We start from the raw sequence: 9,713 nt of genomic DNA on the forward strand, positions 1-9,713 counted from the left end.
ATTGTGTTGATGAATAAAATCGATTTTTGTGGATAAAATGTGTTTTTCTTAGTTTTGAAAGTACGTAAATAAGATACTTCTGAAGACCCGATGATGTATTTTTAAATTAGTAGGGGAGACCGGGTACAAAAGTAACATTTTTTATTTTTACCTTGGTTTCTGGTTAGGTGTGATTATTTTATATAAAAGAATATAACTATTTAAACATTTCATTTATGGTCTTCACATATATGCAATAATTATTTGATCTGAATCACAGGTACTTGAAAAAAATTGGAATTTAACACGTCGTGGGTCGAAATTAACAGGCCAAAAGGGTTCTTGAAGAAAACAACATGACATATTAAATTATCAAATTATTTATTCGGACAATTGTGACAAATATAACTTGAATCATCATCTACACATTCGGCATGTGACCATAATTTACATGAAAGGCATTGATTCCACTGTACCAAAAGTTTCTAAACAATCGAGTTAGACGCAATCTTCATCATCTGATTTGTTTTCCTTGTCTTCAGCTGCCTTCTTAGTTTTGTTTTCCGTTTCTCTTCCTTTTCGTATAAAGAAACCTTTTCCTGCCATTTCCAGTATTAGTTGGTAAAACCGTTCTCTTAGTTTTATTTTTTTCTTTGTACTTTTAATCGATTGCGTTTTTTTCGGGCGTATCCGTCATTATTGCTGTCTAATATTTTACGTCTTCTACTTAATACAGCCCTCGTGCCTGCATGTGGTAAAGGTCTCAGATCTTTTGATGTTGGTTGAGAAAAACTTGCTTGTTGTAGCTCGCTAGGTCCTGGTTTGGGACAGTGGAATCTTTCATTGGATGATAATATATTTGACGAATCATTACTAACTGAATGCTCGATAGTTTGGTCACTGGATGCTGGAAGATTATCAATTGGAGTATCTGAATCTACCTGGATGAAGGACGTTGCATCAAAACAATGGAATTTAACTGTTTATTTGTAAAGGACGATCTGTTACAAACGGTGGTGCATAATCAACAAAATGTCCAAACATGTTCACTGTATTTGATTTTTTTAAGAAGAAACTTCATGTTTTCGTAAGTCTCGTTCATATCAGATTCATGGGCAACCTTCCTTTGAAGGTCTCGGACCTTTTGGTGTTAGCTGAGAAAAATTTGTTTGTTGTAGCCCGCTAGGTCCTGGAATAGGCGAGTGGGAACTTTCATTGGAAGATAATATATTTGACGAATCATTACCAACTATATGCTCGATAGGTTAATTACTGGATGCTGGAAGATTATCTATTGGAGTATCTGGATCAACCTGGATGAAGGACGTTGCATCAAAACAATGGAATTTCATTGTTTATTTGTAAAGGACGATCTGTTACAAACAATGGTACATAATCAACAAATTCTACAAATATGTTCACTGTATTTGATTTTTTTAAGAAGAAACTTCATGTTTTCGTAAGTCTCGTTCATATCAGATTCATGGGCAAATGCATCACTACAGGAATGTTTTTACAGTACACTAAATCATCTTATTCAGGAACCTAAGGTTTCATTTCATCGTGACGATTTTAGAAATAAGAAATTTTCGTACCAGGATCGGTTGAATCACTTTATATCTATAAATGCAGTTATTTGGAAGTTGATGGTTCATAACTCTCTTGAGATACTTTATCGGGTTGACAAAGAACAAATTCCGGAATTATAGCTTGATTTGGAAGCTTTGGCACAGGCAGTTAGGCACTTAATAGGATGGATCTTAATTATTTGTAAATTATAATTGCTTGATTCATCTATGTGCATTCACTAATTTATATACACAAAATCACAAAGGAATATAGATTAAACGAGATCTACATGGAAAACTGTGAATCCAATTTGAATAATTTTATTTATTTTTATAATAAATAAAATACAAAATTATTTTGCAAATATAGTTAGTTTATATTTATAATCTATAACCAATATAAACGTCGAAAGTCAAAGACAAACAGAATTTCATGTCACCGAATTAAATAAATTGGAGCTAGCTGTAGTAACTATCAAATTTCAATAATTAATAAAATTTATGAATATACAGGGGTTACACAAAATTGTATAAATCATTACTTAGAACTCTTTTTAAGACAAAAATCTTCTAATCGTCTACAAGGCTTAGATTCGTCCATATTTGGAATATTGAAATATTGATCGCACATTCTCTTAATATTCTAGACTCAATACAGAATAGAGCTGATTCTGTTTTACCGATACTACCACGGTAAAAGCCTTTCCAAACTGTCTAACGTAATCCCACCTAGAGCAGTTTTTGCAAGACTTACAAACGTGGCTAATGAATACCAAGTTCGCTTGCAAAAGCCCGGAACTTCAATTTATCGTGACTTCTTTCTTTTGAGAAGTGCAAAATTGTGAAATCACCTACCGAGGTACGTACCAAACACCACAACGTACAGATATTCAGGATCGATTCCCACATGGCAGGCGCCACTCGAATTACTCGAATCTAAAAAGGTTTACAATCTCTGCTTGCTTTTTAGATGAGGTATAGAAAGTGTTTACTCGTTAGAGTAGGAGTCCAAGGTCCACCCACCTTATTAATACTGAAGGAGTAAACAAAAAATCTGCTTGGAATTTATAGAACAGTATTTGTAGTCATCTGTCGAGATTATTTTGAAAGCACAAAATAAATAATTCTTTATATTAACTGAAAAATGAGGGTTGATATTTGATGATTGGTTTTCATTGAGAAAACCTCTACAATCTTCTTAACATTTTCAAAACGTGTCTTAACTCTGCGATAATATACAGAATGATAATTTAAAAAGAAACGATGAACAATCTTCAGATTACGTATAAATTTGTAGTAACGCCCTTTTGAAAAATGAACGATAGTGATCTTGATGATGATGATGATGATGGAGAGTTCTTTCAAGGTCGTTTTAAAAAAGAAGTAACCAGATGCCATGTACCTACGCATAGATACATATATACTTATATAAAGACTAATAACTTTACGCTTCAATTTGAAAGTGCTACTGGGTATGGACTGCCGCTTGAAAAAAATATCAAATTAAAATATAGCTGTATCATCTTTATTGTAAAGAAGAAACTCATTTATGAAGAGCGGCACATTATTTAACAAAGGTTAACAGGTACAAATACAAACTGAAGCATCTACAATTTTTTTGTATCAAGCAGAAATTTACTCTATATATTTATAATTATAAATTTATTTGTTTTCTTCAACCATTTGATTTAATTTTTTTGTAACTTTGTCTAGTTTTAACCTTAACGATTATAGAGAGAAATAAAAGCTTTATTGTCATAAGAAAATTTTACTATTTTATGGATAAAGCAACACAATTTTAATTAGATAATATAAAATAATAATTTTGCTTAATAATAATAATAATAATAGATATATACATATATCTAAATTATCTTTCCTATGGCTGATTAAAACTCCTAGCATTGACACGAGTTTTAATATCTTTAACGAGGCAGAAACGCCATAATATATCAGAACTTCTACTCGAAACTCTCTTCGATAAAATACACTGATACATCCAAAACCCCCAATGGAGTTGGGACTGCTGATATCACTTCTCATAAACCTCCCTTGAAATGTAAGCTCTGTATATTCAGCACAAATATACGAGGTCTGGCTGTTAAATAACGAGACTGCGCGCCTATAGGGAGCAACGTATCAATCTCAAATTTCTCGTTAAATTGAAAAAAACCCTGACTGAGTGGTATAAATTGTCGCAAGAGGACTATGGGGACAATTTTATATCTTGTGGGAATGTTTTTGAGTGGTGTAAGCGCTTCAGTGAGAGCCGATGGATGATCAGCTCCCAGGTCGCCCTGGGACTGTTTCAACTCCGGAAACAGTGACCAAAATCAACCAAATTGTGCGTGCAGATCGTCGAATGAGCATCCGGATGATTGCAGATGTTGGAAATGCTGATAAAGAAACGGTTAAAAAAATTTTTGAAAGATTGATAAAAAATTATTATATAATGCGCCTCGTAATGTCTCTGATCTCTATTTGTATAAATATACGAGTTTTTTAAAGGCTGTTAAAAAAATGTGGTCAATCTAGGATCTCTTCCTTCAACCTCAGATGCAGCCAAATTGCATTGCTTAAGAATGTATTTCCAGGTTCAAGAATGGCTCTCTAATACAAGCTTAGATCTAGTAAAGTGGGGATGAGAGTTTCAAGGCATTTTGTCACCGAAAGCAATGAAGCAACCACCAGCGCCCTCAGAGATCTAAAAAATGATGTTTTGTAACGGCCAAATAGGTCGTAGTAATTTGTGTACTTGCAAGAAGGCTGGACTGCTATTTAGAAGCCTGAGCGGGTCGTGTTTACAAAATTCATGCACGAATCTGATGCCTACTGACTTGAGAGAGGAAGAATTTTTTGACGGAGAGACCAATCCCGCAGGTGAAGACAGTGAAGACACTCTGACAAGCACGGAATTCCTCTTGGAAGAAATGCTCGAGAGTGATGATTAAATCGACTAGATTGCAATTGATTTCTTATATTCGATTTTTAATATTTTTGATAAATATTTAAATAAAGTTCTCACAAGAATAGCGTTTTTAAGGATTAACCCTGTTCCACAACAAACAAGATTTTGAAAGAGGATTTCTAGCATTTTAGATTTTTTTGTAGGTTAGGAAAAATCATATTTGAGCTTCTTCGAAGGTTAATTTCCTGATCGGCATTTTTTTTTCAGAAATTTACCTCCAAATTTCAAGTCTTTTTGAGTTATCCGCAAAAAATTCACGGTTGAAAAAATCCAGTAACACGAAATTCGCTTTTTGTAAGAGTAATTTTGAGATTAGGAAAAAATCACAAGAAATATTTTTTGTAGGAAATTTTTTGAACTACATTTTTGATTTTTCAAAATTCGGCATAGATTCCGAGTTATTTGCAAAATAATAGCGGCCGAAATTTTGTTGTTAACTTTTACTGTAACGATAAAGCACCCTCGGAACTACCTGAATCCAGAAAATCAGCGACATATAACTAATTTTCGTGGGTTTTTGGCTCTAATTGGGCTGAACTCACTGGACAATTAAAGAAAATTAATTTTATAACAGAGAGATCTAAAATCAAGAACATTTAGAAGCATTATTATATCAAAAGGTCTAAGAAATAAGAAATTAAAAAAAATTAAAACCAACAACTATACCAACAACCCTCTTGTTCTACAAATCAAGAAACGCATTTAATGGGTGGGTGAAAAGATGAAAGTAAAGATGCTGACAAACATGCAAAAGACAGTACAGATTCCAGTGATGTAGATAGAATGAATAGTACAGTATATAGTGACGTGAAGGCATATATCAATATTAAAATTAAAATCTTCAGATCGTTTCAAAAACTAAAGCAAATAAAGGAAAGTTTGAACAGTGGCCGCGAATATGCAGTAATCGTCCAAAAGAAGTCATAGATAGTAACTAGACTAAGAATAGGTCACAATAAAATTACGCGCGATTTACTATATAGAAGTAACAAACCTATGTGTAAAATTTGTAGTCGACAACTTACTGTAAGGCCTCTTCTATGCACGAGTTTTTTGTCGCTGGTCGCGGGGCGATAAAAACGCGACGTTTTTTAAAACCACGTTGTTAAATGTGCGTTTTTATGCATCCTGTCGCGTGGAATTACAAAACGCGTCGCGACAGTCGTTCCAAAAGTACATTGATTTCAATTGGTGCTTTTATGCAGCGCGTTTATTATCGTTTGTCGTCATTTTGAACAGTCAGTTTGCAGAGTTGTGTTGATGTGTGAAGAAGTACCATGGAAAATATGGACGTTGATTTTTTTATTGACGCAATGAAAGAAAAAACATATTTGTGGGATTCATTATTAGAAAATTACAAAAGACTGAAAAAGAAAAGCATGTATTTTATTAGTCTATTCGCTAGGGTTGTATTTTAACACGTTGAGCATCATCTAAAATGGATAAAATTTTTTTGCTCTATTTTAGTCTCCATATGGAGCGTAATTTCAAGGAAAAATAATGAAAAGATTTGTTTCGAATGAAAAGTGAAAACAAATCCATATTTTTTGTGTGCGGTCCATAGGCCCGCTCTGGGCCCGAGGGAAAGTTTATCGGTACAATTTTTCCCAGGGCCCAGAGCGGGCCTTTGGACCGCACACAAAAAACATGAATTTGTTTGCACTTTTCATTCGAAATAAATCTTTTCATTAGTTTTCTTTGAAATTACACCCTACTTGCAGTATGAAACTTGTAAAATAATTTTTTTCACAATTTTTTATCTTTTGAACCTATGCTTTTAAATAAAGCATAAAAAAAGTATACGATGTATAAAATGAAAAATTATATTTCGTATAAAAAATTACAAAAATAATGCTTTTGAGTATGCTCAAATGCTAGCATTTGGCTCTGGAGAATTGAAATTTCACTATTCCAAAAATTTACTTATTTTCAATGTCTTTGTATTTTTGTGTCAAAACATTTTGAAATGTACGTATTAGTGGTTATTTTTATACTTGCCCAAGCACCCCAAAATGTGTGATGGTCTTATGAAAATATGTACAGGTAATGTAAACATTTCACATATTTAATGTTATAATCCAAGTTTATTTGAATAATGTCGAAAAAACCTAACCAAAATATGAAAGTTAGCTTTTTGGGTTGACGATAGAGTAGAAAATCAAGAAAAAAATCAAACGGCCCAAGTTTAAGGTAATGTTTCGGTCCAACCCCACTGTAACACCCAAGAAAATGTGGTCCCTTGAGCTTTGGTGGAGGTTTAAAATAAGTTACATCGTGCGGTCCGCTCTGGGTTGTGAGGAAAGTTTAGTTACGGGCCTATGGACCGCGCCGGGGCTCAACGTGTTAACAACGCATTCTATATCTATTCATTTATGACCAGTATCATCTATTAGTACAAGATAAAAGTATATACATATAATTAGTTTATTTTAAAAGAAATAAATCTGCTTTAGAAAGTAAATTAATAAATTATATGGACTCCTAGATCAAGCAACCATCACCAATGATACAAAACCAACCAAAAGAAACCGATGACTTGGCTCTCTTTAGATCATTACAAACGAGTTTAGATACACTCAATCACAATGAAAAATTGAACTTCCGAATAGATCTGATGCAATTATTAACTCGCTACACAAACAGAAAACCAAACCAAGATACACCTAATTTTCCAAATTTTTCTTTCGCTTGTCAACAGGCACAGCAATATCCAGTTTTGGCCAATTTTCCTTATACAAGTTTCAATACGCCAATGCCTGCACAAACATCATATTCTGCAGTACCATCTGGGTCCTCACACACATTATGTCCCACAGTATCACCGGAACTCACATTTTCTCATATTCAATAGTAGTCGCAGTATTCGCAGTTGCAGTAATGTTACAGAGTGTGGCCATACCAGAAAATTGCACTATTATTATACTTTTTTTCTCAATAATTGTTTGTACTTACCTCAACGTCATTGATAACATTTCCCCTGGCTCAAACACAAATCCCCGTACCAACCCCACATTTGTAATAAAAGTGCTTTTTAGCTTTTCACATAGCTCATCAAATGACTGCACTATTATTTGGATGCACATCCCAACGTCTCTGGCGTCTTTTTTCAATGAAATTTTTATATATCGAATACTTAAAAACACACGGATCCATTTTTAATTTTTAATCACTGTCGTTGTGTGGTCCAACAGTTGAAACTGATCAAATTCGAAAGCGGCACGCGACAAAAAACGCTTGGATAATGTGTCATAAAATAACGCCGCGTTTCTTGTCGCCCCGCGACCAACGACAAAAACCGCGTGCATAGAAGACATATTTTAGAATGTACACGTATATTGAACTCGGAAAGAATATCTGTTAAATACGTTGGTTCATGCGAAATACTTGGAAAAAAATATCTCCCTTCATACTAAATTGAATTATGTATTTTCCATTTTTATATCTGAAGGGAAATGATTGAATAATTTTGGCATTGAATTTTTTGCGAACCAAACAAACGGATTCTAGAATGAAAAGAGCGGGGAAAGTTAAAATTTTTGTATTCTTAAAAAAAGAGGATTTGCAATGCGCTCTACTACTTAAACCAAAAATATAATAGCTCTTTTTTGTAATTTGAAAATTTCGATTCGAAAAGATGCAAACTATAAAGTAGAGCCATTCAAGCTTAAAATCGAGCGAAACCTCGCAATTTTAAAGACCTTCATCGATCTTCTTGAAAATTTGGTTCATCTTACCGTCCTCTTCAAACCTGACTTGGTCGCAAAGTATACAAACAAACAACTCTTCATACTAAAATTATTTAAAAAATGTGGTAATTATTTTTTTGCATGTATTTATACATGTGGGAATCAGATATATAAATACAAAACTTAGACGTTTCGTGATTTTCCAGCATTATCTCTAGAAAAATGTATTCGGTTTTTTAATAATAATTCAGCTTCCTTTTAAGGTTTTTGCATTCATCCATACATCATTTTGTAGGGAATTTCATAAGCTACAAAATCATGAGAGTTGCAACCCTTCTAGGCCCGTTTCTTCAGAGAATTTTGATGTTAAAGGGTAAAAAAAGACTCTCCCTTAGCATTGAAATCAATACTTTAAACGCTTATATCTCGTTTAATTTTCAAGCTACGTGAGTTTAAAAAAAAGAATAATGTTAAGTAAAATAAAAGCCAAATTTAGTTACGAAAAAATTCTTTCCTTAATCCAATAGTTTTTGAGATATTTTGAAAAAATAACGTTTTTTTTTTAAAGTCGAAAAAAAAATTTCACATTAAACTACTTTTTTCAAAATATTCGTGTTCTAAACTATTCAAACCTTTGGAACGTGTTGTTAGGGCTTAAACAAAGATGTGCTACGATTAATTTTAATTTTAATTTTGGCGCATTTGGTGTTAAATTTACTGACATTTTATTTTTTAATTTCGAGTTACTTAATTTATTTTCATCATAACTCGCTTAATTTTCACGCTAGACGATTTTCTAGAAGCTCATTTTAAAGGTCTAAAAAAGCACTTTAAAAATGTTTATTACAATTTTTTTTGAAAAATCAATCGTTTTTCCCTTTATTAGAGCTCAAACCGCATAAATTTACGAAAAAGAAAAAATTGGCTTTCAGTGACTCATAAGTTGCTGAATATTATGTAAAACATTTAATCTAAACTGACTAAATTCTTTGTTTTTTTATAAGCTTCAATTTTGATAAGAATAGTTTTTTCCTGAAAATGCGTAATTTTCGAGTTTTTCGTGAAAAAATGTTGGAAAACATTTCAATCGCGAATAACTCAGAAATTATTGAGTTAAATAAAAAACTTCATTTCACATTTTCTCCATAAAATTCAATTCTCTATCAATTATCGGTTTTATTTCGAAATTTTAAATCTCCACCCCTGAGTAAGGGTGGCATTAACCTCTGAGGTAGAAGCATACATTAGTACCAAATCAGGTTTGTTATTTGCATAATTTTTGCCAAGGTCTCTACATATAGAGACCATTGAAAGGTATCGTCAATATGTAGACCAAGAAACTTGATCGAGTTTGAAGATCGTATTAAGCTATTGTTGATTTCAAGAGTAAAGTTCCTTTGTAGGATAAAACTAGTTTTCTCGGTGTTTAATCGGAGTCCGTTCACGTCAGACCAGGACTTAATATTAGTGAGATGGTAGAATGTAAAGCTTGTATATCTGGAGCACTTCAGT

Source organism: Diorhabda carinulata, chromosome 4 (genome assembly GCF_026250575.1).
Source record: "Diorhabda carinulata isolate Delta chromosome 4, icDioCari1.1, whole genome shotgun sequence".
Classification (NCBI taxonomy): Eukaryota; Metazoa; Arthropoda; class Insecta; order Coleoptera; family Chrysomelidae; genus Diorhabda; species Diorhabda carinulata.